The sequence below is a fragment of the Callithrix jacchus genome, chromosome 3, assembly GCF_049354715.1.
Source record: "Callithrix jacchus isolate 240 chromosome 3, calJac240_pri, whole genome shotgun sequence".
NCBI lineage: Eukaryota > Metazoa > Chordata > Mammalia > Primates > Cebidae > Callithrix > Callithrix jacchus.
In genome coordinates this window covers 49,929,262-49,938,453 of record NC_133504.1, presented here as the reverse complement: position 1 = coordinate 49,938,453, position 9,192 = coordinate 49,929,262, and the positions used below count along the sequence as shown (strand labels likewise).

Sequence of the window (9,192 nt, the reverse complement as noted above, 5' to 3'; positions counted from 1 at the left end):
CATTTTCCAGCCATGAGCATTGACCACAAGGCCAATATACATCTTAACTCTGGCACCAAACTTTTATTCTATGTTAATCTTGGTCAGAAGTCATGCTCCCTAAAGTCTTTTGGATTGACAAGAAAATTACTCAGGAATCATGAGACTTATGTTTGTCAAATATACCAACCAATGAACCCAAAATAACATTCTCTCAGAGCTATCCTTTGAATGAACTTCGCCGCATCTCAGAATGTTAACAATGAGGTGTAAATGTCTGATCAGCAAAGAACATGATTATAGGAAGCAGAAAAAAACTGAGAAACACATTAGTGACAACTAATTTTTTCTCATTTTACAATAATGAAAAATACCATCTAGATTCCTGCTGAACAGAGTGACTCTGGAAAAGGGAGCATTAGTAGGTTGTATAAGGTTTCTAATGAAATCAGACGTCATTGCTTCAGGCCACATTCTCTTCTTTTAGATCTGTACAAGGAGCCACCTATACATTGCCAGGTGAAATGTCTTTCAGTAACAAGGCTTCAGGCTGGCCTAGCTCTTTTACTTTCAGCCCTGCATTCCATGACCAACAGGGGCTGTGTAATGCATTCTAACTTCAGGGCCTCCCCTGTGGTTATGGGTTATGTAAAGTCCTGCTAACCCCTAGTGCTCAACATCTCTCCAACTGCTCCACTGTTCTTTACTAGTGAGTCAGCTCCTCGGGGAGCCTCTGCCTTTGCATGTCTGCTGAAAATGATCATTTCTTGAAAGAGTCCATTTCCCTTGGAGAAATCTGAGTCTCTTATATTCCTTCTTAGTCCTCTGAGTTAATAAATTTTGTTCAAAAAACATGCAGCCACAGACAATTTGTCTTCTCATTTTATTTTGGCTGTTGCTGAGCTTCAAGCCCTGTTTTTTAATTTTGAAACACATATACATATAAATATATAAAATATGTATAATACATATATAAAATACACATATGATGTTCTATGTTAGGACTGTGCTCAATCTTTATAATCATTATATAATTTAATCTTATTTTATGCTTTCAGAAACTCCTTAACTAGGTCTTTAGTCCCCATTTTACAGATGAGAAATCTGAGGCCCCAAATGAATGATGTCATTTGTTTAACATCAGAGAGCTTGGATGTAGTACACTAATCCAAGATTTCAGATTCCAAAGATTCTCTTATTACTCTAAATACTCTACTTCCATTGGTCAGATTTGTAGACAGCATGTATTGATCTTTATTTTTCTTCATGATATTTATCACTGGCATTACATAACTCTGCCACATAGCCATGTGACCTTTAAGCAAGGCGTTTCACCTGTTTGTCCCTCATCTGTAAAATCAGAATTATGATAATACCTACCTTAAAAGAGGGTTGTATCAAGGGAGTTAGTACAGGTAAAACAATGAGAAGAATCTTTAGCCAACTGTAAGCATGATATAAATGTCAAACATTATTAGTAGTAGTAGTACTTTTATTTGCTTGGGGTTTATTATCTACTACACAAGAACATAACCTTAACAGAGATTTTGTTTTGTTTACTACTGTATTCTCATTGCAAGAACAGTGTCTAGCACATAGTAAGATGCTTATATAATAAGCTTAATAATTATTTGTTCAATGAATGAATGAATGCATGCATAAATGACCTCAAGTCCTCATAATCCTTTTTCTGTGACTTTTGGGATGTGACCACTAAAGTTCATGAGTGAGCAAACATAGTCTCCAATGCCACAACTGCACACACTTTGTCCAGCACCCCCATATGCCCAGATACAAAGTGGGCAACACTTGTATTTTTTGCTGTGCCTCATGCTGATGGCCTTTTCCCCTGTTTTCTTCTTCCCACAGGCCTCATGGATGGCTAAGCCATTCTCCATTTCCTTCAAATGGTTCATTTATCTTCATCCCATGAAAGTGAACCTATCCTCAATTTCATTGCCATAAGGTCTCCTCTTAGTAGGTGATGCCTAATTACTCTTTCCAATTAACATGCTATTCAAATTGGTCTAATGTTTCTTCCAATTCTAAAATCTGACAACCACTGATCTGACTGTGTGATTATTTCATAATTTGATGCATGTGTGATGACATCAGTATATACAAGATGTGCTGTTTACCTCTATCTAGCAACATATGTCTAAGTTTCTTACTAGAGTAAACTTCAGGAGTAAACTCAAGTCTCAAAGCTCACCTCTTGGGAAAAAAAATCTGGCGCTGACAAAACCTTGATAAATCCCTTGTTATATCATATGTTTTTGTTTCCCAGAAGTAGGCAAGAGCTCTCTGGCTCATCCAATCAGCTTCTTCTCCTGAATTTAGTAAAGACGCAGGCTTCATTCCTGATTAAGTAAGTTGGGAACTTAACTTCCCTCTGTCCTATGTAAAGTAGAAGATTTTCCTAAGAGAAACCATCAGTGAGAGCAGAACAGAAAAAAAGAGCAAATAACTACATGAGGGAGAGGACAAGAAATCAGTGTTGTGTGTGGCAGCAGAAGAGAAGTGACAGGTCAAAGAAAATGGGAGAGTAAAAGAGCTACCCAAGCAGACAGGAAAAGGGGAAGAAATACAAAGCAAAGCAGAGAGCTAGTAACAGGGGTACTGGCATGACAAGAGATCAGTGCAACACAGAGGATTCCACCAGACAACAGAAAGCCCAGTAGAGAAGAGTGGGCTAGGAGAAGAAAGAGATGGGAAACAAATGGATAAAGACATGGAGTCGCCATTGTCAGTTACCAGGGTAAGGAAAGATTGTTGGCTAAATAAAATGCAGATTGTTCATTTACAATTCTGATGGTTTAAATTACTTATGGTACACTTTGGTGCTTCATTTAATCATATTAAATTACAGTTGTAATCTTATTAATTACCTGCAACCAGTTATCTCAGTGTACCATGTATAGAGGACAGCTTATCAAGGGATAGAAGCACTATAGCTTCACTTTTAATCCAGTATCACCCAGTACATGAATTAGCCTGACACTGTTGGAATCTTCCTGATGGTGACTGGCTGAACTAAGCATTATTCTTGACAATACAAGTACTGCTGTGCCCATTTACAGAAAGGGAAGTAATTCTTTCCTGGAAAGTAAGATATGATTTAAACGCTTTGGTCTAATTAGCTGTGAAAAAGGACATGGCCCAGGTAGGGTTTAGGGCAAAGCCAGTTAACATATGTGCATATGTCTGTCTGCATTCACATCACACCAGCCTGGTCCAAGTCACAGTGTCTCTATACTTGCATTGTTACACTAGTCTCTTAGCCCCCTTTTCCACCGCTACCTTTGATCTCTCTGGTTATTCACGATGTCTAAAATGAACTTTTAAAAATAATGCCACTATCTCTATTTAGACTTTTCAACAGTTTCCCATGACATAAGGGAATCATTACCACAAGGAATTACACAGTCTTGCCCTTGCAAATCTCATCTTTCTGTTTGTCTGTGCTGACCTTCATTTTTCTCCTCATATGTGTAAATGACTTCCCATCCCAGGGACTTCATGTTTGTTCTGCCCCAAAACTAAAACACTCTTCCCTATTCTTCATCTGGCTAACCAATACTCGTGCTTTCTGTCTCAGCATAAACACTGTTTTCCTCAGAGAAGCTTTTCTGACTCCCCGCCTAGGCCACGTCACTCTGTGTGGTGTGCTCTCCATAAATTTTACTTCTTCTATACACATCGATTCACATGATTATACTTAAATATTTACTTGTGTAATTTTTTGTGTGCTATGACCTCCAGTTGGCTGTAAGTCCTATAAAGACAGAGGCCATGTCCATCTTGCGCATCCCTCTGTCCCCACTGCCTGCTGTGGTCCTATCAGCTGACAAGCACTCAATATATTGTGTAAATAAGTAAATATGATTCTCATTTCCAACATCCTAGACTTGTTTACAATCCCAAGGAACCTGCTCAGGTAGAACACCTGCAACACCTCCTATACATGTATTTGTAGAGAGAAGAGAGAGAAGTCCTTCTGCCTTTCCCACGTGTTATCATTCTGACTGGACTCAGCGCTGAAGCACTGATGAGAGGGATGGAGACAGTGAGCCTGTGAGTTCTGTGTGCAGAACAGTACTTGCCTTTGTCCCCCATGAAAGTAATGTGATGCTCAGTGCCCACAGCCTTTTCATCTGGCTGCTGTAGGATGAGAATTTGTGGTCCTTTTCTGTTAAGATGAAATTTCACTGAAGGTTACAATGCGGTTAGGGTCACAGAGAAGCATCACTAGCTTTGGTTCTCTACCAACTTGAATTTCTCCACAGCAAAGCTCATATTATCCTTTCCTAATGGAGTTTAGGATGCAATTGCAGTCCTCTTCAGACGAGTCAACTGTCCCTTTTGCTTTATTCTGAAACAGTGGAGTCCAAAATCTGTACTTCTTACTTAGTACAGTGACTAACTTCTAACATTCTGAGATGGCTAGCTCAAGGACTTTTGACTAAATTCTGCCAGTTAGTTTGGAGTGTTCTCTGCCAAGGGCAGATTCAGCATAATGGAGCTTCCTGTTATCTTCCTCTATTCCTATATGTTATTGTAAATATACTGACATAAGCTGACACATGCTTGTTCCCTTCTATGATCATAGGGACTAGGAAAGACAATGCACAGTTAACTTTAACATAAGGAATCACATATAATTCTTATGATTTCATGATTCTCTTCTGGTAGCCAAACCTGATTGTAGCTTTCAGGATTCATGGCCACTGGTGTCATTAAACACTTAGGGCCTGTTATCACAAAAGGATACCTTGTACACAATCATCTTTCCAAAGGCTAGATCAGCCCATGTCAATGTCATGTTTAATATTTAAACACACTTTACTGTCATTTGTATCTGTTTACTCAGTCACCATCTGCAAAACCACTATGAATACAAATGGAACTTGCAGGGCAAGAAAAATAGATTGAGAATCACCGAGTTGGACAGACCTAGTGAGAAGGTTGTGTCTATTCAAACACCTGTCTTCCACCCTCCTACCATCTGTGCAATCACTTCACCCTTCAGCCTCACTAGTCCCCCTTACAATTACCCTGTCAAGAGAAGAGTGCAGCTCAGGTGGATTTAATGTGGGCTTCATATGGCCTGTTGAGTTCAATGTTTCATGTTGATTTCCTTTAAGTAACCATTTCTGTTTTTGCTATAAATCTACGTCTATGTGTCTATGCTTAATTTGAATGATGAGGGCAATTTGGATTTAAGGCAAGAGCCAGTTTATTTGTTTTATGAAGAGATTATAGATCAAATAAGCAGATGATAGGACTTCTAAAGCTGTAAGTGAAAATGGCAAAATGATGTATAATTCACAGGTTACAGTGAAGTTCATACTTTAATGTGTTGTTAAGAATTCTTTCACTCAAATTCCCAATGTGAATCTAACAGTCATCTATATACTGCTATAAAGAGAAGGGAAGGAGTCAATATGAAGTCCAGACCTATTATCTGTTATTGGGTGTGAGGCTAGAGAGTTTATATTCATTTTCTCATCTAATAAAACAATTCTTCAAAGAGAATGTTTTAAAGACAAAGAACCTGAGGTCAGAGGGTTTAAATACCTTGGGATATGAGACAAAGTCTGATTCAAAAGTATGCATTTTCCCTCTAAATGGTCATATTATTTACCTGGTAATAGTACATGAGTCTGCATCATTCAAACCTCTAAGTAAGGGTCTCACCTCACCATGTGTAAAATAGTACATTGTATCACCTAAAGGACAAAATGATTAGAAAAAAATGAAAATCGTAAAAAATTGTCCACCCAACTACCTAGACAGCACTCGAGCTCAAAGCATTGGATAACCATCATTGTTCTATTTCTATGTATCTGAGGCATATTCCTTCATTGCCAACTATATGCCAGGTGTTGGGACAGACATTTTGGATCAATAATAAGCAAGATGGAAATGCTTCACAGGGCCAGGTATCTATGGAGGATAGTGCAATGCAGATCGACCTCTGGATTCTGGAGCAGTATATGGCTCAGTGTTGCCTGCCTTAGAATGTGAGAAAACGAGTACAAATAGATGCTGCTTCTTTGAAATATTATAAAATTTAAAGAAGGTAGCAGGATCAGTAGTGTTTTATGTTTGTCAGGCTTTAAATATTTATGTTATCAGATAGACTTCAACCATGATATTTCATAAATACGAGGCAAATTGGTAAAGGAGAAGGCTGTGGTTGACTTCCTGAATTTGCCAACATGTTGACACCACCAAGTACCTTTATCTTTTGCAGGTAAATTGAGGAAGGGCACACATGGCCTCAATGCCAATACCAGCTCTTCAGTGCTGAACTAAGACATTCCTATCTTAATAGTAAGGTACTTAGTAGTATCATTCAGCAGAATGCACGGGTCATAAGTCCTTCCCAAAGGAAAAATTACTCTCTTTTCTGGTTCCTGAGCCAAGACTAGAGAGACCTGCCCACTCACTCCTCATCCTTTGACTTAGTAAGTAAGGTCAATCAACAAATTCATAAGAGATACTTGAGCATGTCACATCAATTTCTTTGGTTTTTAGATGAAATGTGCTTTGTGTTGCTCTCAAATTAGACACTCATTATGCATAATTAGCCCCTTACATAAAACAGCTGCTGGCTTTTACAATGCTATCAACCCAGAGCTGAGTGCACACATTGTTGGTGTTTACTGTGAGTGAACTTAATCAAATTTGTGATATATGCATCATTTGATGTGATTATCGAATACAGAAAAAATATCTCGAGAAAAGCATGGTATGTTCATCTTCACTTAGAAAAGTTAACTCTGTAGTAATTATGGGCTATTGTGCTGGAAATTATTTTAATTTTTTATTATTGTATTTTAAGTTCTGGGGTACATGTGCAGAACTTGCAGGATTCTTGCATAGGTGCACACAGGCCATGGTGGTTTGCTGCCTCCATCCTCCACCACCTACATCAGGTATTTCTCCCAATGTTATCCCTCCCAACCTCACCACCCCTCATTATCCCTCTCCTAGCCCCCCACCTCCCAAAAGACCCCAGTGTGTGATGTCCCCCTCCCTGTGTCCATGTGTTCAACACCCACCTATGAGTGAGAACATGTGGTGTCTGGTCTTCTGTTCTTGTATTGGTTTGTTGAGAATGATGGTTTCCAGATTCATCCATGTCCCTGCAAAGGACATGAACTTCTCCTTTTTTATGGCTGCATAGTATTCCATGGTGTATATGTGCCACATTTTCTTTATCCAATGAAAATTCTTTAATACTAAATATAGTTCTGTGATTATTTATGAAAAAGAGGAAACAATATGTTTCCCATGAGTGAAGAGGACTGAAGAGACAATTGAATCACCAGGATAGGTCTCATGGAGAATCCAGGAATCGGGAAAGCTTGTCCTTAACTCTGACTTTCAAATTTTGCTAATACATTTATTCTTTACTTTTCCCATTTATAAACTTGGAAGATAATCATCAAGAAGCATGTAAATATAGTGTTCTAAGCACTTTAAGATGGACATTGTTACCAAAAATATGAAAAATGTAATTCTCAGCATGTAGTCCGAAATTGAAACACCAAAATGGTTTGTCTAGGCCACAAAATTGGAGATCTTGTAGTGGACTCTGTTGTGATGGTTTATGCATTTTGAGAAGTTAGGGAAACTTGGAGGAAATATAATGTAATCATTATGCAGTATTCTGCCCCCTTTTACTTTTAAAGTGTATGTAGTTTTCATCTACTCTGTTGGAGATACACTGGAATTGGCAATTACTGTTTTACAAATAAGACAGCAGAGGAAAGGGAAACTTACAAAGTCACAGCGGGTTAGATAAGGAGATATTGACACAGTTCTTTAGTTTGTAACATTTTATTCCTAATCCTGCCCAGATAAATAGATATGTAGAAATTTAACATTATATGTTAGACTACAAAGGTCTAAAATGAAAGCTGTGTCATGAGCACAGTGATCCTCTTTCAAATTATGAAAGTGAAATTTGGCTAAGGGAACATATTGAAATTTTAACTGCCAATGTACAATATTTCTGTTAAGTCAGATTTCATGGACTATAATAAATACCATTTATGACACTGCAGCAATGTGTTTTAGAGTAATAGACTTTGAAGAACTGTTCTGGAAGTTAGAGATTCTAATTATTCTTTTTGGGATAAAAAGAATAATTTCATCACTATTTATTTTGTGAGAAAAGTATTACCAATTATTTTCTTTCTAAATAGCCTTTAATTGAATTCAACTAGATCTCAATATAACTGCTTGACTGCATTCAACCTGTTTGCCAAGTTAATTTGATTGAGCAGATTCACTTTACATTCAAGATTGTTTTTAAAATTCTCTTTCATAAAACAGAACCCTATAAAATTGAATAAGAAAATAATCCTAAAGGATCATCTTGCATATTGTCTACTGCTGGAAGAGACACTATCATTTATCATGAAAGGAAGCAAGATCATTTTTAAAGTATGATTAGCTAAGGTTATTCTGTAACCACAGGTCTAAGTTGTCTTATAAGCATCATTGTGACTTATTCCATTTGCAGATATGTAGAAGTCCTCAGTATGAAAACATATAAAGAAAACTTCCAGCTGGGCGCGGTGGCTCACGCCTGTAATCTCAGCACTTTGGGAGGCCGAGGCGGGTGGATCACAAGGTCAAGAGATCAAGACCATCCTGGCCAACATGGTGAAACCCCGTCTCTACTAAAAATACAAAAATTAGCTGGGCTTGATGGTGTGAGCCTGTAGTTCCAGCTACTCAGGAGGCTGAGGCAGGAGAATTGCTTGAACCCAGGAGGAGGAGGCTGCAGTAAGCCGGGATCGCGCCGCCTGGCTACAGAACAAGACTTCGTCTCAAAAAAAAAAGAAAGAAAGAAAACTTTCCATCAACTATTTCTTACTACAATCTAGCAATCTAAGCGGAGTATCTGTTGAAGTACATGGACTTTAAAAATAAATTAAGTAAATCTTTTCAAAAACAAAAATCATATTAACAAAATGTATTTAAAAGATGTCAAATATTATCTTTCCATACTTTCAAATTACATATTGAGATGAAGGAAAGAAAGAGAGAGAGAAGGAAGGAAAAAAGAAATGAAAAAAGGAAAGAAGAAAGAAATTATCTGTGTTTCTACAACAAAAATAATGGAAAGAGTTTGCATTGGCTACTTAGGACAAAGGCTGATGCAGAGTTACACTTCTTGCCAACAGAAGGATACTG

The 9,192-nt window shown here is 37.8% G+C and overlaps 1 pseudogene; it reads left to right on the top strand.

Annotated features, from left to right (window-relative positions):
- Positions 1 to 3,322: 3,322 nt before the first annotated feature.
- On the top strand, positions 3,323 to 4,146 carry LOC100896852 (uncharacterized; annotated as a pseudogene).
- The last annotated feature ends 5,046 nt before the right edge of the window (positions 4,147 to 9,192 follow it).